At 44.7% G+C, this 24,261-nt stretch overlaps 1 long non-coding RNA gene across 1 annotated transcript; it reads right to left on the bottom strand.

Annotated features, from left to right (window-relative positions):
- Positions 1–14,372: 14,372 nt before the first annotated feature.
- LOC132589479 (uncharacterized) lies at positions 14,373–16,899 on the bottom strand. The gene is made up of 2 exons (XR_009556619.1): positions 16,743–16,899; positions 14,373–15,059 (listed from the first exon to the last, which is right to left on the bottom strand). It is a non-coding gene; the product is annotated as an uncharacterized LOC132589479 (long non-coding RNA).
- Between the last annotated feature and the right edge of the window lie 7,362 nt (positions 16,900–24,261).

The following is a 24,261-nucleotide window of genomic DNA, read 5'->3' as shown; positions in this document are numbered from 1 at the left end:
TAACCTCGTACGGAAGACCCCTACAGAGGACAAGGTGATCATCCTTGGCGACTTCAATGCCAGAGTAGGTAAAGACTCGGAATCCTGGAAAGGAGTATGTCACCGGCTGAGGCCGGGTCAGGCAAAGTCCAGGGGCAGTCCAAGGTCTGTAGCTGGTGAGCAAAGAGGGTCCAAGGCACCAAAACCGAATCGCAGTCCAGGTATCGCAGGTCAGAGGTTCAGAAGCCGAAGTCAGGGGGTCCAGAAGTCAAAGCCAAAGTCAGGGAGTCCAGAAGCCAAAGTCAAAAGCCGAAGTGGATGCTAGAACATCAGGTAAGTGACTAGTTGCTTCCACAAAGCCTCCTCCCAAAGCCCACAGCTATATAGCCCTCTGCTGGCTGTTGCCCATTTGGGCTAATTGCTGGCTCAGAGAGGCAGCCAGGATCCTGCTGAGACTCAAGCATCCTCACTCCAGAAGGGCCAGAATCCTTTCAAAACTCAGGGCTCAGGGAGCGTCTTGCTCGTGAGCGTGCCGCCCTCCTCCGATCCCTGAGGTCCTGACGAAGGCGGTCACGCACACAAGCCACCCGAGAGGGCGAGGCAGGGGGGCTTGGATCTTCTCCAGCAGGAGACAGGGGCACTGGTGCAGGTGGCAGAGGCACAGTTTCTTCTGCAGGCTCAGCTTCTTCTGCAGGGTCCCCAGCACCCATGACAGAGTACTTGGCAAACTCGGCATTGGCAACTGTAATGATAATGGGCGCCTCCTGCTAGAATTCTGCACGGAGCATCAGCTTACCATCACCAACACTATCTTTCAGCAGAAGAACAGTCTGAAGACAACCTGGATGCACCCACGGTCCAAGCATTGGCACCTTATTGACTACATTCTGGTGCGCCAGAGAGACCTTCAAGATGTCTTACACACTCGAGTAATGCCCAGTGCAGAATGTCGTATGGATCATCGTCTTGTACGCTGCAATCTCCGTCTTCACTTTAAATCTACACCCAGGAGAGGCGGTATCCCCCGGAGGAAGTTTCAGGTTGGCAGCCTTCAGTCAGCCGAAGTTAAAGCTGCCTTCCAGGCAAAACTCCAGACAAGAATTGAGGACCCCAGTTGCCCCACAGACCCTTCTCCAGAAGTACTCTGGGAACACCTAAAAACTACCATCCTGTTGACTTCTGAAGAAGTCCTCGGGTTCTCCACAAGGAAGAACAAGGACTGGTTTGACGAGAACAATCAAGAGATCCAAGAACTACTGGCGAAAAAGAGATCTGCCTACCAAGCACATCTTGCTCAGCCCTCCTGTCCCGGGAAAAAAGCAATCTTTCACGCTGCATGTAGCAACCTCCAGTGCAAGCTTCGAGACATTCAGAACGAGTGGTGGACCAAGCTTGCAGAGAGAACCCAGCTGTGTGCAGACACTGGTAATTTAAGAGGGTTTTACGAAGCCCTGAAGGCAGTATATGGTCCATCATATCAGGCTCAGAGTCCCTTGCGTAGTGCAGACGACCAAGTGCTCCTCACAGACAAGGTATCCATACTGAACCGGTGGTCGGAGTATTTTCAGGTTCTCTTCAGTGCCAATCGCGTAGTTCAAGATTCAGCAATCCACCTCACCCCACTTCAACCAGTGAAAACAGAGTTGGATGAGATCCCCACCCTAGAAGAGACTGTTAAAGCCATCAAGCAACTGAAAAGTGGCAAGGCAGCGGGAGTTGATGGAATCCCACCACAGATCTGGAAGCATGGGGGCATAGTACTACATAGCACACTTCACAAAGTACTTGTCACCTGCTGGGAACAAGGAAAACTACCACAGGACTTTCGCGATGCAATCATCATTACTCTACACAAGAACAAAGGGGAAAAGTCAGACTGCTCCAACTACCGGGGAATAACCCTGCTCTCCATCGCAGGCAAAATCCTTGCCAGAATACTCCTGAACAGACTGGTGCCTGCCATTGCAAAAGAACTCCTCCCAGAGAGCCAGTGCGGCTTCAGAGCTAACAGGAGCACCACCAACATGGTATTTGTTCTCAGGCAGCTCCAAGAGAAATGCAGGGAACAGAACAAGGGTCTATATGTGACTTTTGTCGACCTTACCAAAGCTTTCGATACCGTTAGCAGGAAAGGTCTATGGCAAATCTTGGAACGTTTAGGATGTCCCCCAAGGTTCCTCAGCATGATCATCCAGCTACATGAAGACCAGCGAGGCCAAGTCGACACTGCAACGATCTCTCGGAGCCCTTCCCAATAGGCACAGGTGTAAAGCAAGGCTGTGTTCTCGCGCCAACTCTCTTTACGATCTTCTTTAGCATGATGCTTCAAAGAGCCGCAGTAGATCTAGGTGATGACGATGGTGTCTACATCCGCTATCGCACCGATGGCAGCCTGTTCAACCTGAGGCAACTAAAGGCCCACTCCAAGACAATGGAAAAACTTATCCGAGAGCTACTGTTTGCTGATGATGCTGCACTCGTCTCCCACTCGGTATCAGCTCTGCAGCATATGACGTCCTGCTTTGCAGAGGCTGCCAAGCTATTCGGCCTAGAAGTTAGTCTGAAGAAGACGGAAGTTCTCCACCAGCCTGCACCCCAGGAAGATTATCACCCTCCTTGCATCACTATGGGTGAATCAGTTTTGAAGACAGTCCAGCAGTTCAGCTACCTGGGGTGCATCATCTCCTCAGACGCCAAGATCGACAAGGAGATTGACAATAGACTGGCAAAAGCAAACCGTGCATTTGGCCGACTGCATAAAAGAGTGTGGAGCAATAAGCATCTGAAAAAAGGCACAAAGATCAATGTTTATAAAGCGGTTGTGATGACAACCCTCATCTACGGCTCCGAATCGTGTGTTTTATACCGTCATCACCTGCGACTCCTTGAGCGCTTTCATCAGCGCTGCCTTCGCACCATCCTCAACATCCACTGGAGTGACTTTGTGACCAACACTGAAGTCCTCAAGCGGGCGGAGGTTACAAGCATCGAGGCACTGCTGTTGAAGACACAGCTGCGCTGGGCAGGGCATATTTCCAGGATGGAAAACCACCGCCTTCCCAAGATTGCCCTGTATGGTGAACTTTCCACCGGCCATCGAAATAGAGGGGCACCAAAGAAGAGGTACAAGGGCTCCTTGAAGAAATCCCTTGGTACCTGTTGCATCAACCATCACCATTGGTCTGACCTAGCCTCAGATTGCAAAGCATGGAGGCACACCATCCACCAGGCTGTCTTTTCCTTTGAGAACGCACGCATAGCTGGTCTTGAGGACAAAAGGAGATTGAGGAAGAATCGCACTGATACAGCACCAACCCCAAATCAAACTTTTCCCTGCAGCCACTGTGGCCGGATCTGCCTGTCCCGCATTGGTCTTGTCAGCCACCAGTGAGCCTGCAGCAGACGTGGACTACTGCACCTTTCTTAAATCTTCGTTCGCGAAGTCAAGCCGAACTCGGTACACAATTGGCAGCCAGTGCAGTTCCCGCAGCCTAGGCTGTACATGTTCCCACCGAGGTAGTCCCACTAACAGCTTGGCCGCTGCATTCTGCACTAGCTGCAGTTTCCGTGTTCGGTATAAGGGCAGCCCCATGTAGGGGGCATTACAGTAGTCCAGCCTCGAGGTGACAGTTAGATTATGGATCACAGTTGCCAGGTTGCTGTGTTCCAAGAAGGGGGCCAATATAAAGTCATTTTGACAGGATTATTATTCATTTTTAAGTTGCATGAATCTTAGTACTATATGAATATTGATCCTTGCCCATTTTTTAATTTATGTGATGTTTGTAATTGAAGGAATCACTTTAATTAGATTGCCTTCTTTCCTTCCTTCCCTCCCTCCCTCCCATTCCGGTAGTAGAATCCCATTTTCCCCAAGTCCCAGTGTTATAGTTAAATTTTTCTGTGTGTATGCTGGAGCAATGGGGGAAGTTGCGAAGAGAAGACAGGCTACACACAGAGTAGGGATGCCAGGTCTGACTCAGGAAATGTCTGAGGACTTTGGGAGTGGAGCCAGGAGCAAGATTGTGCCAAACACAACTGAAGCTAAAGGGAGTTCTGGCCATCAATTTAAAGGGACTGCTCCTTTTAAATGCCTTCCTTCCATTGGAAATAATAGAGGATAGAGGCACCTTCTTTTGGGGCTCAAAGAATTAGACCCTGTGGTCCAATCTTTTTGAAATTTGGGGTGGGGGGGCTGAGGAGAGGTACCAGATGCTATGCTGAAAATTTGGTGCCTCTGTCTCAAAAAATAGCCCAGTAGAGTTGCCAGGTCTGTGTTGGAAAATACCTGTAGACTTTGGGGGTGGATAGGGTTGCCAATCCCTAGGTGGAGGCAGGGGATTCTCTGGTTTGAAGGCCCTTTCCCTACTTCAGGGTTAGCAGAAAGCGGTGGGGGGGGGATGTCTGCTTGGCACTCCATTATTCCGTATGGAAACTGGTTCCCATAGGATATAATGGAGAATCAGTCTGTGGGTATCTGGGGCAATCAGGGGGCTGTTGTTTGAGGTAGAGGTACCAATTTTTCAGCTTAGCATCTGGTGCCTCTCCTCTAAATACCCTCCAGGGTTCAAGGAGATTGGACCAGAGGGCCCAATCCTATGAGCTCCAAAAGAAGGTGCCCCATCCTTCACTGTTTCCAATGCATTTAAAAGGTGTGGAGTCCCTTTAAATGTGATGGCCAGAACTCCCTTTGAAGTTCAATTGGAGTTCATTTGTGCTTGTCACAACCATGCTCCTGGCTCCACTCCCAATGTCTCCTGGCTTCACTCCGAAGTCCCCTGGCTCCACCTTCAAAGTCCCCAGATATTTCTTGAATTGGACCTGGCAACCTTAGGGGTGGATCCAGGAGAGGGTGGGGTTTGGGGAGGGGAGGGGCTTCAGCATAGTATAATGCCATAGAGTCCCCCCTTCAAAGCAGCCATTTTATCCAGGGGAGCTGATCTCTGCCAGCTGATCAGTTGTAAAAGCAGGAGATCTTCAGGGCCCACCTGGAAGCTGGCAACTCTAAATGGAGTAATGAAAGACTATTAAGTAGCAAAGAATGTGATGCAACAGTAATGTAGGGAAGGTTTTCTGGAAGAAGTGCATGCTCAGGAGAGACTGCTGACTCAGGGAACATAACACCGCAGAGGACACAATGACAATGGAACAGGAAGTAGATGAGAATGGGGCAATGGTAGAAGATGAATTTGCTCAAAGGAAGCCTAGAGATTAATAATGGGAAAGAGACATACAGGGGATTTATTGTTCATATATTTAGATTTAAAATCCTTTCAAAGCTCAGGATTTTAGGATGGGTAAGAGTGTTTAGAAACATAAACATTACTACATAAAAACACAATAGATTAAAAATAAAAATAAAGCCACATTTTTACAACATTCTGTTCAATGAAATACTTATCCCCCATCTATTCTGGGCTTGGAGACAAACCACCAAGAACATTTATCTGTGGCACTTTCCATATGCTCAGTTTATGGCACAATAAATGGACAGTTTGTTGGCTGGGACACATACAGCTTCACTTAAGGTTGCAAGGAGAGGCAATAATGTGTCTGCAGTGATATGAATGTGAAGGGCAGATCCAAACTGGACATTCTCTGGTATACAGCAGCTCTTTTAGGTTTTCTATATATTTTTGCCAGATTGATTTATTTACACAGCACTATGGGCCTACCATTCTTCCCAAAGGACTCCAGGGGGAAGGACTCAGGGTATCAGTGAAGAGGGACCCCTGAATAATTAATGAATACCTCAATAATAATAATAATAATAATAATGGAAAATATGGTTGTGCCTTCAAAAGAGAATGTCTGATGCAACATTTAGGGTGACTGTTAAGAGGCCCCTCAGAGGAGCTTCTGCTAAACTGTTAAAACCAGACAGGCTAAGGGTGTGAATCCAAGATAACAGGGGCCCCGCAGAGAAGGAGCTTCTTGCTGATAAGCAGAGGGACAGAGCAGGGGAAAACTACAAGAAATTACTGGAAGGAAAGTAGGAGGTGGTGCATTTGAATTAGATAAGAGGGGGCTTGTCTGCTTGTTTTGGGGATGAATAAAAATGGTCAGAAGGCTGATGATTGTAACTTAGTCATTTTTGGGCTTATGCCGACAAGTTCACTTTGATGTCAAAGTAAAATACCTCGTTTCAAACCAAGCAAAGTGTGGAGCTTCATTATTTTCCTGCTACATCAGCATACCATGAGGTGGGGCAGCTGCCAAGGCCCTGATCTTCTGGTGGGGCCACTGCTGCTGCCCTCCACCTGCTCAACAGTGTTGCAGCCCATCTACTTGTTGTGAGCCCTCCCACACTCCCAGTTTCTTACGCTGCCCAACATAGTCAGGGAAGGATAGACAAGCACTGAGAGGACTGGAAAATGAGCAATTTGTGAGGAAAGGACAGATAGCTAGGCAGCAGCCAGGAACCAGAATGCAGGCAGGTAGACAGGGAGGTATGGGTGGTGGCAAGCAGAAGAGGCGAAGGGGACCCTGGGCAGTCTCTGCCCAAGGCCAACTGAAACCCGGAACAGGCCCTGCCAGGAGGTTACCATGTTATAAAGACTAGAAGAAAACACAAATGTGCAAAGAGAAACCAGAACACTATTCTTAACTTTAATATCAAAACCAGCATGTTGGAACTCTCTGCCTGGTGACATCCATGCCCTCTGGGACCTGGGACAATTCCGCAGGGCTTACAAACAGAAATGTTCTACCAGGCCTATGGTGAAAGACAGCAACTGTCCACCATCAAGCCTGGCCTCCACCTTTCATTCTCCCCCCACCGCATGGTAGGGCTGCCAAGCTCCTGCCAGGGGTGGGAGATCCCCCAGTTTGGGAGGGCCCAGCCCACTGGCATGGAGCAGGCCACTGGGGGGAATTCCTGCCCCCAAACAGCCCTGTCGCCATGCGATGTGCTGTGTGTGATGACATCACCCAGAAGTGACATCATCGTGCCAAGGACATCATGCTGCAGATGTTCTAGGATTCACAGTGCCATAGAGTTTTATTGCAAATCCTAGAACATTCATGGTGTGATGTGCCCAGGGCGATGGCATCACTTCCGGGTGATGTCATTGCACCATGCGCACTTTGAGCACAATGGACAGGAGTCCCCTGCCTGAGCAGTGGAGGGACTTGGCAACCCTACTCAATGGGGAGGGCATAAATTGACATCACATCGGAGGATTAGTACTGTATGTGGTACTGCATTGTTTAAACTGTTTTATTGAACGTGTTTGTACTGTTTTATTATTGATATGTTGGTACATGTCATACACTGCCCTGCGCCCTTCGGGGGAGGGCGGTTGATAAATTGAGTCAATCAATCAATCAGTTATACAAACAGCAGGTCTTCAACAACTTCACAAAAATGCTGATGTTGCAATGCTTCCAGAGGGTTAATGATGTGAGGGCTTTCTTGATATCCTCAGGCAGGTCACTCTACCATGTAAGAGGCAACAATGAAAAAAAAATTAAAATATACACTTGGGCAACTCTATCTGTGCTAAAAGTGGGTGTCTTCATGGCCTCCCTTCAGGAAAGGGATTGAAAACTTTGGCAGCTGAAAGACAGTAGCACAACAATAGAAAAGGGTAAGAGTGGCCTGCAAACCATTGTTTTGCCAGGCTTGAAATGCTGGGATTAACTGTTATAGTTAAACTAGTTCCCATTAGTTAGCAGAGTGCTTAAATAATACTACAAATGCAGGAGCGTCACTTAACCAGGTTACTCAGTTTACAGAGCTACACAGAGCCATGTTGCAAGTTTAAAAGGAGAAAATACTCCTCTCTTTATTAGAGAAGTACACTTTGGATAGGAAAGAGTAGAGATAGGATAGATTACTAATTTACCAGCTAAGGATGGAAGCAGATAGCAAGAGGGCCATCTGCCTCATGGTGCCAGGAGCAGAGGGTATGTTGTCTCTCCTGATATGTGGAGGGAGAGGGGCATAAGCATTGTGTGAGAGAGGGCAGATGGAAGGAAGTTTCCCTGAGAAAACAATCTACACTTCAAAGGGTAGAGGCAGAAGAGTATATGTGTAGAAAGGAAGAGTCAGTGTGACTATCTAACTATCTACTCTGTTGCCACAACTTCTGGAGGCTGATACAGGGGGACAGCACTTCCAATATGAAAGAAAAATGAAGTCTGCCATTCCAGACACAATTGACAGCTAGTTGTGAGACCCTCCCCCTCAACCCTAATGTATAGACTAGTCAAGGGAAGAGTTCAAATCCTGCTGTGGGACCAATGAGGCCACATTAATGCAGAATATATCATATACATTTGTATCTATTTAGTGGGAATAATGAGGAGTCCCATGGTGCAGAGTGGTGAGCTGCAGTACTGCAGTCCAAGCTCTGCTCACAACTTGAGTTCGATCCTGGTGGAAACTGGGGAGTTGGCTCAAGGTTGACTCAGCCTTCCATCCTTCTGAAGTTGGAAAATGAGTACCCAGCTTGCTGGAGGTAAAGTGTAGATCAATGGTCCTCAACCTTTTTGCACCAGGGACCGGTTCCATGGAAGACAATTTTCCCATGGACTGGGGGGGCGGGCAATGGTTTCGAGATGATACAACTGTGTACTTTATTTCTATTAGTTTGGCGTGGTAGTTAAGTGTGCAGACTCTTATCTGGGAGAACCGGGCTTGATTTCCCACTCCTCCACTTGCACCTGCTGTAATGGCCTTGGGTTATGCATATTTCTCGCAGAACTGTCCTTGAAAGGGCAACTTCTGGGAGAGCTCTCTCAGCCCCACCCACCTCACAGGGTGTCTGTTATGGAGGAGGAAGGTAAAGGAGATTGTGAGCCACTCTGAGATTCTGAAATTCAGAGGAGGGCAGAATATAAATCCAATGTCATTGTCTTATTATTATTACTACATTGCAATATATAATAAAATAATTATACAACTCACAGCCCAGTTGCTAACAGGCCATGGACCGTGACCGGTCCACGGCCTAGGGGTTGGAACCTCTGGTGTAGATGACTGGGGAAGGCAATGGCAAACCACCCTGTAAAAAGTATGCCATGAAAATGTCCTGATGTGACATCACCCCATGGGTTGGTAATGACACGGTGCTTGCACAGGGGACTACCTTTACCTTTACTTTTTAATGGGAATAATAATAAGAGATTGGATTTATACCCCACCCTTCACTACCCAAAGGAGTCTCAGAGCAGTTTATAATCTCCTTTCCCTTCCCCTCCCCACAACAGACACTCTGTGAGGTAGGTGGAGCTGAGAGAGCTCTGAGAGAAACTGCTCTCAAATTTCTGTCAGAACAGCTCTGCAAGAGCTTGTGACTGTCTCAAGTTCATATCAAAGGTGCATGGAGGAGTGGAGAATCAAACCCGGTTCTCCCAGATAAGAGTTTGCTCACTTAACCACTACACCAAACTGGCTCCAAGATAGGGACCACAAGAACAAGGAAGAACAGAAACTTCTGCAGTAACTGAAATGGCCTTCACGGGAAGTGCCTGTTATCACTGGGAAAGAGTGCAGCAATGGGATTCTGGTAAGTGGGCTTAAGTTTCAGTGATTAAAATGAGGATGTTGTCACAGCCATAGGCATCAATGGCTTTAAAAGGGAATTAAGCAGATTGATGGAGGATAGGTCTGTCAGTCACTAGTAGACATGGTAGCAGTAAAGGGAACCTCCACATTCAGAGACAATAAACCTCTAAATCGGGGTGTTGAACTCATTTGTTATGAGGGCCGGATCTGACATAAATGAAACCTTGTCAGGCTGGGCCATATGTGTACCTATTTAAGATTAGCTAGCAGAGAGATGACGTTTTAAAAGGACAGAGACAAACAGGATGCTTAAAACATTAGCACTTGTTGGTCTTAAAGGTGCTTTCATTGTATTTCTCCCATTGGATCCAGGGAACTTGGCAAAGGAAGCTCTGGCTCTTTCCCTCTCTCTCCAGGAGACCAGGAGGGGGAGGAGCTTCAGCCAATGGAGAAAATTGATGTTTTGCTCAGTAGCTCCTGAGCAAGCCTTGCAAAGCAAGCAGAAATGCAAAAGGAAGCAAGAGAAAGGAAGAAGAAAGCAGGCAAGAGCCAGTTGCTCAGGGGCCTGATAGAAGCCCTCTGGGGGCCTGATTCGGCCCCTGGGCTGCATGTTTGACACCCCTGCTCTAAATATCAATGCCAAGAGGCAACATCAGGGGAATGCCTGGGCTCTGTGCCCTGTTTTGGCTCCCCAAAGGAACTGGTTGGCCAGTCTAATACTGGATATTGGATTAGATAGAGCACTGTTCTAATCTAGCAGGGGTTGCTTTATGTTCAGCATTAAGACATAGTGAGGTGATGCTTTCACAGTAAAGCTCATCTGTTGGGTTTCCAGCTGGCAATTGCGTATGATTGGAAGACACATAAAGCAGGAGCCTTGCTGAAACAAAGCAAGTCTCAGTCTGGGTGTGATCCCTGGAAGTTTTACATGCATTGCTTTAAATTTCATGATGGAAGAAAAGTGTGATCTTTATCTTGTCTATATTTATTACATTTATAAACAACACATTCACATGGAAACTATTTTTGCAAACTGTTCCCTTTGTGCAACGTGCCCTGTGGACTTACAGTTAGGGGGCAGAGTGATGGTATTTTACGTGGCCCTTCTTATATGAACTGTGATAAATCTTTTATGCTCTTTGTGGTGTGCTTTGCTTAGCTGCAGTTTACTTGGAATTCTGTGCTTTACCATGGCTCTGGAGATGAGACGGAATTGTTGTTAGCGGACTTTGATTTATCTTGTTGGTTTAATGTAATCCTTTGCAGAGGCAAGTATCGGAGTCTTCCTAATCTCCACTCCTCTTCTACCATGACCCCTCTGCCCACTTTTCTCCCTGGGGTATCTTTACTACACTGGGGTGTCTTTAGATCCACAGCAGCAGGGGGATTACAAGCAACTCAGTCCTCATCCAACTTGTAGAACTATGGGATAGAATCACACTGTTGTATTTTCTTCTGCTGAGCGAAGAAGGGGGGGGGAATTAGTCCAAGTAGCAGTCACTGGTGACCATTCAGGAATGGCCGAACCTATCTGATACCAAGTGAAAAATTCTGCTTGATAATTCTGCCACACCCCCAGGTCAAATGCTATCACCCTCTCCCCAAGCTACTAAGCAGGGGCTCCAGTAATAGTCCCAAGAATATGCAGGTTCTAAGCCTTTGCCTTGGTACCAGATTAGCTGCTCTGTTTCCTTTAATTTAGCAAGGCCCTGCAGAGCTGGACAGCTGCCAGTCAGTCTGTCAAGACGGGAACTATTTTGGGAATTTTTATGATGGAATAATATTTTTTTGGTAAACAAACGGAAAGCTGTTAAACAGGGACCTTCACCTCTCAGCTCCCGGTTCACCTCCCTCACTGCTGCGATGCCACAGTGGTTGCACTGTCCACCTCCAAGAACTCCCCTCACAGCGCTAGCGGGGACAAAATAAACAGCAGCTTTTCACTCTCTTTTCATTAACTCCTCAACACAAAAATGTGAGGAAGAAAGAAAGACTTTCTGGTTCAATGGGTAGAATGAAGCATTTAGCCACCGGATTTAACCCTTCGCCATGCCCAAAGGCACACTGGCATAAAGCCAGCAATTGTGACTTTGCAAATACTCATTCATCACCACCCTGATCATTGCCTAAAATAATGACAGCTCTTCTTCTCCTCTTGTTGCTCTAGCTTTCCCTAGTGAAGCTGGGGGTGAACATAAGGAACAGATGCGAGAGATACATCTTTTTCATTTTTCTTAAAATCAAGAAAGCATTTTTGTTGTTCAGTCGCACAGACTCTTTGCAACCCCATGGACAAAGTCACGCCAGACCCTCCTGTCTTCCACCATCCTCCGAAGTCTGCTCAAATTTGTGTTTGTTACATCAGTAACACTGTCCAGCCATCTCATCTTTTGCCGTCCCCTTCTTCTTTTGCCTTCTGTCTTTCCCAGCATCAGGATCTTCTCCAGGGAGTGCTCCCTTCTCATTTGGTGGCCAAAGTATTCAAGCTTCAGCTTCTGACCTTCCAGGGAACGGTCTGGGTTGATTTCCCTTTGGACTGACTGATTTGATCTTCTTGCAGTCCAAGGGACTCTCAACATTCTTCTCCAGCACCACAATTTGAAAGCATCTATTCTTCTGCGCTCGGCCTTCCTTATGGTCCTGCTTTATCAGCTATACATTACTACTGGGAATACCATCGCTTTGACTATACAAACTTTTGTTGGCAGGGTGATGTCTCTGCTTTTTATTATACTGCCCAGGTTTGCCATAGCTGTCCTCCCAAGGAGCAAACGTCTTTTAATTTCATGGCTACAGTCACCATCTGCAGTAATCTTGGATCCCAGAAATGTGAAGTCTGTCACTACTTCATATATAAGCATTATAGAACTTGGAACATATTATTGTCACACAACATGTCACTGCCTACATACTAAAATATTCAGAATGTATTGATTCACTGTATATAAGCAAAGTGTGAAACCTAGTTTCCCAGCATGACTGGTTTTCCTAATCAAATAGATACAGATTGGCACGCCATTTTTATAAAATATTCAGTACAGCACTGCAACCTCTACATAGTAAGGAAACAAGCACTATAATGGTTAAACACCTACAACTGGTGGTCTTGTCTTTTTTTTAATCTACACTCTTAGTACTGGCTTCTGTATGTCTTTATTCTTGACCTGAAATATTTCCCTTGTGGTATGCTGGGTGACATCATTTTGCCACAGAAATATCTGCACAGTACAGATGTTAATGTCTTGTGTTCTCCTAACCTTCCATGAACCATTATCTCCTGTTTCACAGGTGTCTTCCCGCCACATAGGTTATCTGCACTGAGTTCAGGGCTTTTGGGTTTTCCTGTTTCCCCATAGCATCATGGTGTGTTTGTGCACATCTGGGCATTTCCCAGGCTTTTCTCCAATCTTTTTCATACTTGCTTTGCTCCAAAGTTTTAGGACAGGTTGCAGTAATGGATGCTCTGTGTGTGGGAAAAATTGGATTTTCTGGATCAAATGATAATAATTTTCCTTGATTCTATCCCCACAGCAGCCATTCCCTTCCAGGGATCTTTTAAATATATAAATATATATATATATACACACACACATACATATATATATACACACATCAGCACTAGAATATCATTTTATCAATATACCATGGCAATGATTAGGTGTAGCAGTAAGTAAAGTAAAGTAAAGTAAAATTTTATTTGTATCCCGCCCTCCCCCGCCAAGCAGGCTCAGGGGGGCTAACAACAGGAAAAACAACAACAATACATTAACAAACCATTGCATTAATAAAGCATTGCATTGCATTAATAAAGCATTGCATTGCAGGTTCTATGAATTCTCAGTTTTCATTTTAAAAAGCTTTTAGCCCCTTCCTTTGTGGAGATGTATGCATGGGAAGGGGAGAGGGACCTTAAAAAAAAGACAGCTGGGAATTCAAAGAACCTGCTGCACCTCTTATTACAACCATGCATTGATATAATGGTATTCTAGTGTGGATTTTTCAAAAAAAAAATTGCAAAACCCCTGTTGGCCCAGGGGAGGTGGGGTGATCATTTCTGGGGGGCTGGGGTAGGGAAACTGCGGGGAAAATGACCATGTGGAAGCCCCATCACTGCTGTTAATCTGCAGTCAAACCAGCAATGGAGAAATCACATAATCCTGTCCCTCTGTGGAAAACATCAGTGTAATTTGTTCATGTCATCGGAAAAGGACTGGAGCCATCACGTAATCTTGATGGAGACACCAGTGTAAATGACATGAACAAATTTCTGCCCATCACCTTCTATAAATGTGGCTGGACCCTCCATTTCCTGATACTGCACAAAATTTCCAGACCATTCCAGGACTCCAGGTATCTCTTCCTGCTTTTGTCCATATTTACAATCTCTCTTCTGTCAACTCCCTTTTTGTTTTCATTTTAGCTTAATACAGCTGTGTGTCTTATGGCTGCTGGTATTTCATTAATGCTGTGAAATGCTGAAAGTGACTCATACCTCTTAAGTTTTCTCTGGGTTATCTGGCCCTGTAATATACCCACAGGTTGGATATCTCTAAAGATGTGTAAATTTCTGCATCTACAGGGAAGAGTGACACAGCTGTTTATATACAAGTAACTATTTTGTAAAGAAAATGAACAGGAGTCTTTGTGGTACCTTCAAGATCAACAAGATTTTGTTCCCACGTGTTTTGTGGACTAAAACCCACATCTTCTTGCATCTCACAATGTGGGCTGTAGCCCACAAAAACTCATGCTGGAATAAAATATTGTGACTCTTTAAGGAGCCTCTGAACCTGTTTATTTCTGTTGCAACAGACTAACATGGCTGCCTACCCCTCTGGAATTATCACTTTGTAAGAGTTTTGTAATATATGAAGCTGACCTGTAATGAAGTCAAAACTTTTATTATTGTTCATGTACTACATCCCTTTTAACAGCACCTTTAAAATGTTCTAGGTCCTAATCCTATACCCTAATCTGCACAGATCATGATTGTGTGAACCCACCTGCCAAAGCCAGCATAATAAATTTCAGGATATCACTTGATTGCTGCAATAGTTGATTACATATTGGGAGAGGTTTCTTCCCATCACAGACTTCAGGCTCCAGTGACCTACTGGCCCTGTGTTATTTATGTCTTCATCATCTGTTCCCTTGGAAATAGTGGGTGTAGTATCTCAAACGTGGTTTATGATTTCATTGCAGGATCAGGCAGAAGGCACAGATGGTTTCCTCCCTCCAGGCTCCACCCCAATCTATTATTTCAAACTGGCAGAGTTGCGGGAAGGTAGTCCGGTGTCTCTGAGGAGCCTGTGGGTCAAGCCTGACTTGGGCTGGAAGAAATATCCTTTTTGTTATAGCAATAAGCAGAAAGCAGACTTTGTAGAGGCCGTCATAGGACTCTGACATCAGGCAGTAGGGAGTTAAGTAATCTTGATGGAGTTTGTGTACCAACAAGGAAGCCTGTGCTAACAACTCTGCTTTGTGTCGGTGGGAAGCACAGGCTCCAGTCCTTTTCCGATTTCTCACCTGTCCAGACTGGTTGAGAGAGAAAATGTCTCTTTATTGAGCTCTGAAAAGAAAACCACACCTATGACTGCATATTCCCCTGTGCGGTATTAACCTTTCACTAGCAGGGAGTCTCAACAGGATGGCCGTATCCCAGGACCATAAACATGTCATATATTTGGTCAAGGCAGTATCCTGTGTTTTGCTGAGGTATTAACCTTTCACTTGCCAGCACAATGATTCCTTGGTGGCCTATTGCTTCACTTCACTTGTTGCTGAGGCATGTAAGTATCCCTGTAGTGCTACATGCAGCAGTTGAAATGCTGATCTTGGATATGGAAAACCTAGCCCCAAATCCCAGTTGGCCGTTTTTGGACTAGCAACTATCTTTCAACTTAAACGACATACAGGACTGTTGTGAGAAGGCTGCTCTTTGGAGGAAAGCTAGGACTTTAAAAAATGAATAAATTAAAAATTCTTCATTTCCTATTATTTTTAACTCCTACTACCCTGCTTTAAAGATTTAACAAACAATTCCTTGGTAACCATTTACTGTTTCTGAAAGGATCCCGAGACTGTGTTCATTTGACTAAAAATCCTAAGATAATATTTAACAATTAAGAGCTCTGTTGAGCTCAAAAGCCCATACACAATTTTATGTCATTTAAGTGACTCTCAATAAAAGGTATTAAACATCTTTTGTTTTTGGATCTTTCTTAAAGAGTTGTCTATTTTAATTCCTTGATAACAGGGAGCCAACCAGGCCTGTAGCTAACCAGGGGCCCATGGAGCCTGGCCCCCTTAGAGTTTTGGGGGGTCCCTCACCCCCAGACTGCCCCTCTCCCTCCTGCACAATTTAAATCATATGGCAGGGGCACCCAGGAGCAGCCACTGCCCCTCCCATGTCATCTAAAGGGTACACAAATCAGCTGATTAGTGGAGTCCAAATCATGAGGGAAGGGTGGCAGGAACAGTTACCAGCCTCCTGCATGATTTAAAGGGCCTCTTCCTGCACAACCCCCCATGCCCCCCGCCCTCCATGGCCCCTAACTACAGGGCTGGATCCAACTCATTCTGCTCTCCTATCCAACTACCCAACACATATGTTGAAAACTGAAAGATGCAAAATAAGCAACACGTGTTCTATTGGTCTAATTTAGAATGATGAAACAATTAACAGCCTTTTGACTTTCACTGAACTCTGTAGCAGGCTGCCCAATTAAACTTGCCTACTCCCACATCAAAATAAGAACAAATACATTCCAGCTAGACTTTTTAAGAAAATAACATCAAACATCCTGGTGCAGTTTACAGGTTTCTCAAAGAAGTTCAGTGTACAGACTAGGTCCTGAACAGTGACTTTGTGCAGTAAAACTGCGCATCTCTTGTGTGTTCCTCACTTCTCACGCTGATTTTAGTGTTACAATGCGAAAATCAGCCATAAGGACTATCCGTTCAGAAAAAATACTTTAGCTCTAACAAGGAGATACTTCTTTTTTACCCATTCCTGTGAGGCCAACATGGCAACACCATTCAGCTGTTTGCTCCGCCTAGACATTTTATAATTTAGCAGGCTCCTACTTTTTCTGTACCCCCGCTCCCACCCCGGGCGGCAGTATTTCATTTCCCAGCTTTGAGCTAGCCTGCCAGCCACCCAGCCCACCCTCTCTTTCCCGCTTCACAGCTTGCCCTCTTTCCCTCCTCCCAATTTTCTTCCGATTTCTCGGAAGAAATCCTGACTACTGACCTCCTCGGGCTGGAGTGTTGTGATGCTGTTTTCCTTTCGTCGCTATGGGCGGGGACTTCCAACATGGAAGCAGCGAGAGAAGAAGGGCGGGAGAGAAAGGAAAAGGGGCGGGATCCAGGAACTCTGAGGAGAAGGATGGAAGGGGAGCCGCAGGGGGCACGAGAGGGACGGGTAAAGAAAGATGCGGGAGGGAATGTCTGTTCTCCACCCTATTTTGTGTGCAAGGCTTACTATTTGTAGAACAGCACTATTTGCAGTGGCAGTTGGGAGAGAAATTAGGAGTAATCCTGTCGTTATAGGGGAGGGGGTATGACAAACTGGCATGAAGACTTTTAATAAAATATTCTTTAAAACTAGTTGGCTTATACATTTGTGCTGTCTTTTTAATCCTCGGGGTTTGGCTTGAGACAATATATTTGTGATAACTATGTTTGAAACAAATACAGTGACTTTGAACAGAAATCCAACTGGTGTAGCATTTATTGGTGATGCAAGGGTTCCTTATTTGTTGGATTTCTACAAGTAGTCATTCTGCCTGCCATGGAAACACTTTAGCGTTCTGGCAAAAAGAAGAGGGGGGCGGGATAGTTATAGCCTCCAACAGCCCTGACTTCCAACAGCCCAAATCCTGAGCCTTCTAATAAATGATGTCATAAACCTAGTGTGGCTAAAAATTGTAAGCACAAAAACTATCTGTTCATCTAAGGTGGAAAGGTATTTGTTATGTATTGGAACTGCAGTTTGGCCTTAAGGCCAGCAGAGACTTGGCTGAGCTTGAGACCCTAAAACAATAGCCACCTGGATTGTCAGGAAGGAGGCCCATCAGGGAACCTTAGGCCAGCTATTAACCTATAGTTATGTGTAATAGGATTATGGTAATGGGATTCAGGAAGGAGGCCCATCAGGGATTGTTATGACAGTTGTTAACCTATAGTTGTGTGTAATGGGATGATGGTAATAGGTTTTTGGATGGAGAGGTTTGCATGCATATAAGCAGGGCCATTGTTCCGCCAGATAGTTCTGTTCCTATCTCACTATGCTGAATCATTTAATAAAGAGCTGAACTCACTATCTCTTGGGCGTCCTCATGCTTTGAACCCAGAACATTTTACTGGCGACGAGGATGGGATCCTGGTGAGCGAGGAGCCCTGGCATCAGCATCGCACCGTGCATCGCTGCACTCTGCAATCAGCACCTCACAACACATCGCCACCGCCAGACGACATGGCTGCCGCTCCAGGACACTTCGATGAGTTCAACACCACCACCGAGGACTGGGAATCCTACGCCTCCCACTTCGCTTTCTTCCTGGAGTCTTCGGACATTACGGATGAGGCAAAGAAGTTGGTCACCTTCTTCCGTGTCTGCGGTCGCTCGACATTCAAGATCGCCCATTCCCTGCTGGCTCCAGTCGACTTCAAAGACACGCTGTACCAGACCATCTTGAACTGGCTTCAAGAGCACTTCATGCCTAAACCCTCCATCATAGTGGCCCATGTTCTACGGAAGGAAGTAGGCAGTGGGTGAGTCGATTACGGCTTTCGTTACAGCTCTCTGAAGGGCTGCCCGCCACTGCAATTTCAGCAACCTAGTGTGCGGCCTCAGGAATGAAAGAGTCCAATGGAGGCTCCTTGCCAAGAAGGACTCCAAATTCCAAGTGGCGATGGAAGAGGCCCTCGCCGCAGAGGCAGCAGACCAGTTCACCGCAGAGGTCCGTCTGCCGCCAAGCCCACCAGTTTCCAAGAGGGCCACCACGGCAGCCCACCACATGGAATCGGCTGATGAAGTGGAAGAGGTCCTACAGCTGCCCCGACCTACTTGCCGCGCCTCACGTCCGACCGCAACGCGCCTCATGCTGCAATTTCAACTCCTTGCGCCAGCTGCGGAGAGCTCCATGAGCAGAGGACCTGCCGGTTCCGATATGCCCAATGCTGCAACTGTGGTAAGGTCAGCCACATCGCCCGAGTCTGCGGCTCCAAAGGGACCCGAAGGCGACAAACTGTGCACCAGGAGTCAACAGGGAGCTCCACACCACATCACTCCAACCACTATAGGTACTGCATCTGCCCTTGGACACCCCAGAACTCACTATCTCTTGGGCGTCCTCATGCTTTGAACCCAGTACATTTTAGTATTGTTCCTTATAAGTCTACTGCTATTAAGCAATACTGTCTTGCACCAACAACAGCCCTCGTCTTCACAATGCTATCCAGAATACAGCCATATCACAAGCCAGGAATCAAGAGATAACCTACATTACAGAATAGATATCTCAGTTCTCATGCACCCCCCTCCCCTGAATGCCAAAGTCTGGGACAAACAACTGAGGAATACTATTGCCTTCATGCCCTACTTTTAAACTTCCCCATTGCATTTGGCTGGCCACTACAAACAATGCTAGAACATGTCAGGTTGGCCAACACCACAAACTGAGTACAAGCAGCGTTGCCAGCTACAAATTATAGAAATCAGTTTCCCAGGAGCAAATGCTAGATTTGGATGGATAAGATACACTGAGCTCCCTTCCTTCCACAAACTCTACCAACTCCAGGTGCCTAGGAATTATCCAGGCCAAAGCTGGCAATTTCACAAGGCAGATGTGGGGATTGAGACCATTTCTTCAACTTTGAATTGGCTGTTTAAATTCTGGATTCTAGGGTTTGCACCAAAGACATTTAGGAGGTATGAAAGTAAGGAGCAATTCAGATTTGAAAACAACAGTTTGAGTCTGTGCACATTTACCCAGAAATAATTTATCTCATTTATATCAAAAGTATTTGTTCCTGTATGAATTTAAAGTTACTTGACTTTTTAACATTTACCAAATTTCTTGAGATTATCTGCTTTAAATAATTTTTCAATAAGAGCATTGAATATTAACAGTTTAAAATACAGCAGCTGTGCAGAATCAGTTATGTTAAAATAAAATAAATTTAAGAAATAAATAAATAGCTAAATCCTAGTTAAGAATCTATGATTTTTTTTTTGTTCCAGATGGAAGCATTGTGAGTAGTAAGAGTAGTATTGTATTTTAATTACATCATGAGAAGATTTGACTCATTGGAAAAGGCAATAATGCTAGGAAAAGTTGAAGGCAGTAGGAAAAGAGAAAGACCCAATGCGAGATTGACTCAATAAAGGAAGCCATAGACTTCAGTTTGCAAGACCTGGACAAGGCTGTTGTAATGATAGTCCATTTTAAAGATTTTTAATTTATAGGATCACCATCAGTCAGAAGTGACTTGACAGCATGTAACACACACACAACACACACATATACAATGGGAACTGGACACATGTGCAATTCTCTTTCACACACAAATACGAACAATTTCACCTCAGAATCTGCAAACTCTAAAGTCTGTTCTCACTGTTACATCTTGGAAAATGTGAAATTTAATAATTGGAGATCAAGGCAAGGCCTATTTTCCTTGCTGAAAGCAGACCTTGCATGCACAATCCCATTGGACCCAGAGCTCTGGTATGGTACACCAATCACTTCAGATGCTGGACCTCTCATCATGCACAGAATTCTGTTTACTGCCCTAAGATGTGAATGCAGCCCCCTCCCTCTGAATAGCTGACCTGTGCCTTTCAGTACAATCCTAAGGTCAATATGTAAAGTAGCTTGACACTGGTGTAACACATGGATATGCTAGCACTCTTTGATGCCATGGTGGTATAGGGCCATAAATAAATAGCACTGAGGATATACATGCCTGAGGAGTGGAGCTTGTTTGTTATTATAAAATCCTTTGGTCCACATCCTGCCACCCTAGCACTGGCACAAGATTATGCCAGAGAACATGCTGGCATAAATATGAACTCAATGGGAGTGAAAAAGAAAGTTGCCTTGCCTGTCTTCTGCCGTGCCAATACACCCATGGGGTAGTTTAGGATAAAAAGCAATCCTAAAAAAGTCTACTCAAAATCCTACTGAGATCTGTTCAATGGAGCTTACTCCCAGGAAGGTATTATTAGGATTGGACTGTAAGTCTGTGGCCAAATACATGGCTCCTAAGTACTATATAAAGCCCATAACACACTGGAAAAGGCCTCATGTGGCTATACCTCTGTGGCCTCATGGGGAAGACTTGAATGATGGGAAATCTAGCAAAAGGGAACTTTACACAAAAAAGTTCAGTTAGCTTAGTTTATTTATAGACCACCTTTCAATTGTCAGAAGTCCCAAGTCAGTTGACAGCACAATAAAATTCACTAAAACCCCTACTAAAATACAATAACCATTCTGTTGAAATACAATAAAAATCAGTTCATCAACAGTACCCATCTCCCTGCCACTCCATTTCTCATTGATTTAATTCAAAGGCCCTCTAGAAAAGGCAGATATTCAAACCTAGCTGGAAAGTGAAGCAGCTGTTCTCTGCTCCTGAGGGAGGGTATTCCAAAATTGGGGGGGGGGGAATATATTGAATATATTCCATCCATAATATTTAATATCCATAATACATATACACATTATTATTTTATGTACCGGTTCTCTTTTTTTATGCTCATTGGGGAGAGATTGCTTTTCTTGCTGTTTCTGCTAGAATGGAGATAACTTCCTCCTTTTCCTAACTTCTTTTTTTTTTCATACTGTGACATAAGACAACCTGTGATCCATAAGTACTGCTGCCAGGACTACTGACATCTGATACCAATGTCATAATACACATCAAGAGCATGCAAAAAGATCAATCATATTATAAATCTAGAGTAATTTTAATGCCTGGAGAGAGACAGAGGAATAATGAGGGATGATGGAAAAAGAGTCTAGAAAATTTGGCTGATTTAAGATGATTGGGTAACAGACTGCAGTGGCTGGCTAATGAAGAAAAATGCTGACTGTTCTGGAAGCAAGGAGACAATATAAGGAATCTGAAAGACAGCAACCTTCTCTGATCCCAAATGGATGACCCAGTCTGTGTCATGCAAAACAGAAATGGGAAAACAAACTTCAGGCCAGCAGACAGGAGCAGACTTGGATGTTAAAACAATCCTAGAGCAAGCTAAGCCAAGCCAAGTTGCTTAGTGGGCCACTCAGCTCAGCTTGCTCTGGCTGCCAGTGGTCCTCCAGGGCAATGACCCACCAGGAAATTCCCTGTTAAAAGGCTAATCTATCCTTCCTGGCAGGGTCAATACAAAGGATTCTTGTTTTAATTGTAAGGGAACCAAGACTACCTGCATTCAAGGTCTGTGTTAGTAATCATCAGCAGAAGACCTAGTAATGCATGATGATAATCCAGATTTCCAGATGATGCTGTGAAAATAATTTTACTGGTAGTGAAAAAAGTCCTGCTCCACCAACTGACCTTCCATCAGTAGAGGTTTTCTACAGGATCTAACAGGGTTTAGACATGTGATTATAATCTAAAAGTTCATTAAATCTTTGGCTATCTTTCTTGATTACTTGATACAAAAGGAAAGCTAATTATTTCTAATGGATGCTGTCTGTTTTTATTGCTTCCTCCTTTGCCTCAAAACCACTTTTCTTCAAATAATTTGATGATGGCACATTCCCACTAAGGCTCTTAATACATTCTTTATAATTTTTATTTCCTCAAGATAAAGTTTCAGCTCATGTCAGTGTGCAATTGGCTTTTTGTCATTTTACTCTCAAAATTGCATTCATTAATAACAGCATTGGAGAAGAGAGATTTTAGGTGAAATGTCTTTTTGGTGATAGTTTATGAAGTAGAGCTTTTATTGTTTATCCAGCCTCCTCTGCATGTGTCCTCTGCATGCAATGAATATTCCCAGTTGTTATGACTGTGAGCAAATGGTAATTTTTCTTTGGCAGTCACTATAATGCCACCACTGAATTGTTCAAAGAAATAGTTGGCTTGGCCTCCCAGTTTCCCATTCTTTAATTGTTATTGCCTTTCATTTCTTCTGCTGGTCCAATGTTGCTTGAGTAATGAATCCTTACTACTCTTCCAAACCAAACGGAATTCTGTTGAAAAGCTCAGAAAAGTTCTTCACATCTACATAAATTGAACTGGGTTTTCTCCTGTCCCAGAGACTGCATAATGTTTGCAAGCACTTTGGGTATCAGCCACAGTTAACCAAGTCATGGGCAATATACGCTTGGGTCTGGAGCAAGTTGGGCTCCATTGCAGTGAGATTCCAGACAAGGGATGCAGGTTAGCATGGTTAGGCATGCACCCCTAATTGACCTGTCACATTCTGTGATGGAGATTTTCTATCAGACTCCCACCCTGATCCAGCCACACCACACTTCCATGGTTCACCAGATTAGTGCTACGCGTCAACCACAGAGCACACGGTCATCTTCCCCCCCCCAAAAAAAAAACACCTCCCCCCCCAACTTTGACATTTTTGGAAAACATTTATTGGATGTGCATTGTGCCTATGCTCTACCATTTTAAAAAACAGAACTGCAAAACCGGAACGAAAGGTCCACGCTTCTGAACTAATTTTAGCACGCGCTGAGGGAATTGAGATACCTAGCGTTGCAGGATGAAAGGGGTCTGAATGCACCAGAATTCATCTTCTCCAACATCTTATGACAGGGTGAGTACAGCTGGGGAATGGCTGCCGGATATGAGTGTGAATGAGCCCATTTAATCCATTAGGGTAAAGCAACTATACCAGGCTAAACTGCCCATCTGATTACAGCCAAGGATAAAATGACAACTGGAATGGGGCAGAAGGAATCTAAGACAGTCTGAGTATTTACTGGGAATTCTCCCAGTCTGAGTATTTATTGGGAATATTCCAGAAAGCAGCCCATTTAGATTAGAATTTAAGCAGATGCTTAATAATGACTGTATGTTTTCTCTGAACTGAGGCCTAAATAAACTTAGTGGTCTATTCTGTTAATTCTCCATATGCTGCCTAGACTGTCCTTTCATAGGGCATAATTTATAATTCTGCTAAAACAGAGAATATATTCTGTGTTTCTTATACAAGCAAACAAATGCTGCAGATCACCCACTCTTAGAAAGGCAGAAGATATTTATTTGCATAGCTATAGAAAAGTTATATGCATTGACTCACTTGAAAGGGAATTCAGTACCAGAGATCAGACTCAGAGCTACAGAAGGGAAATGCGCTTACACACGAAAATTTAAAAATAAAATTTTGTTGGCCTTAAAGGTATCACTGGACTCCAACTTTGTTCTGCTGCTTTAGACCAACATGGCTATCCATGTGAATCTAGCCCCTTTATGTGTTTGATTCCCTTTCTATAGTCATATTTTATGTTTCCACTCTTTTTTAGCTACAAGTTTTCTTAGGTGAATATAAATGGTATGTTTTTGAATATGTAAGGCTACAGTCCAAGGCAAACTCCCTTGCAAACAGAATTGGACTTTTCTGAACTGACATATTGAATTATAACAACATGTTATTTAAGAAAAATATATGTTTAAAGATCAACGCTATTGAGGCTAATACCTTCTCCATACAAATTTATTTATCTGCTGATGTAATCCATCTGTTTCTTTGGTACTTTCTGAGACTGGAAGAGAAAGGACAAAGGGGAAAATGGTAT

The sequence above is a fragment of the Heteronotia binoei genome, chromosome 21, assembly GCF_032191835.1.
Source record: "Heteronotia binoei isolate CCM8104 ecotype False Entrance Well chromosome 21, APGP_CSIRO_Hbin_v1, whole genome shotgun sequence".
Lineage (NCBI taxonomy): Eukaryota > Metazoa > Chordata > Lepidosauria > Squamata > Gekkonidae > Heteronotia > Heteronotia binoei.
Note: the sequence above shows the minus strand (reverse complement) of the source record. Positions and strands in the feature narration are given on the sequence as shown.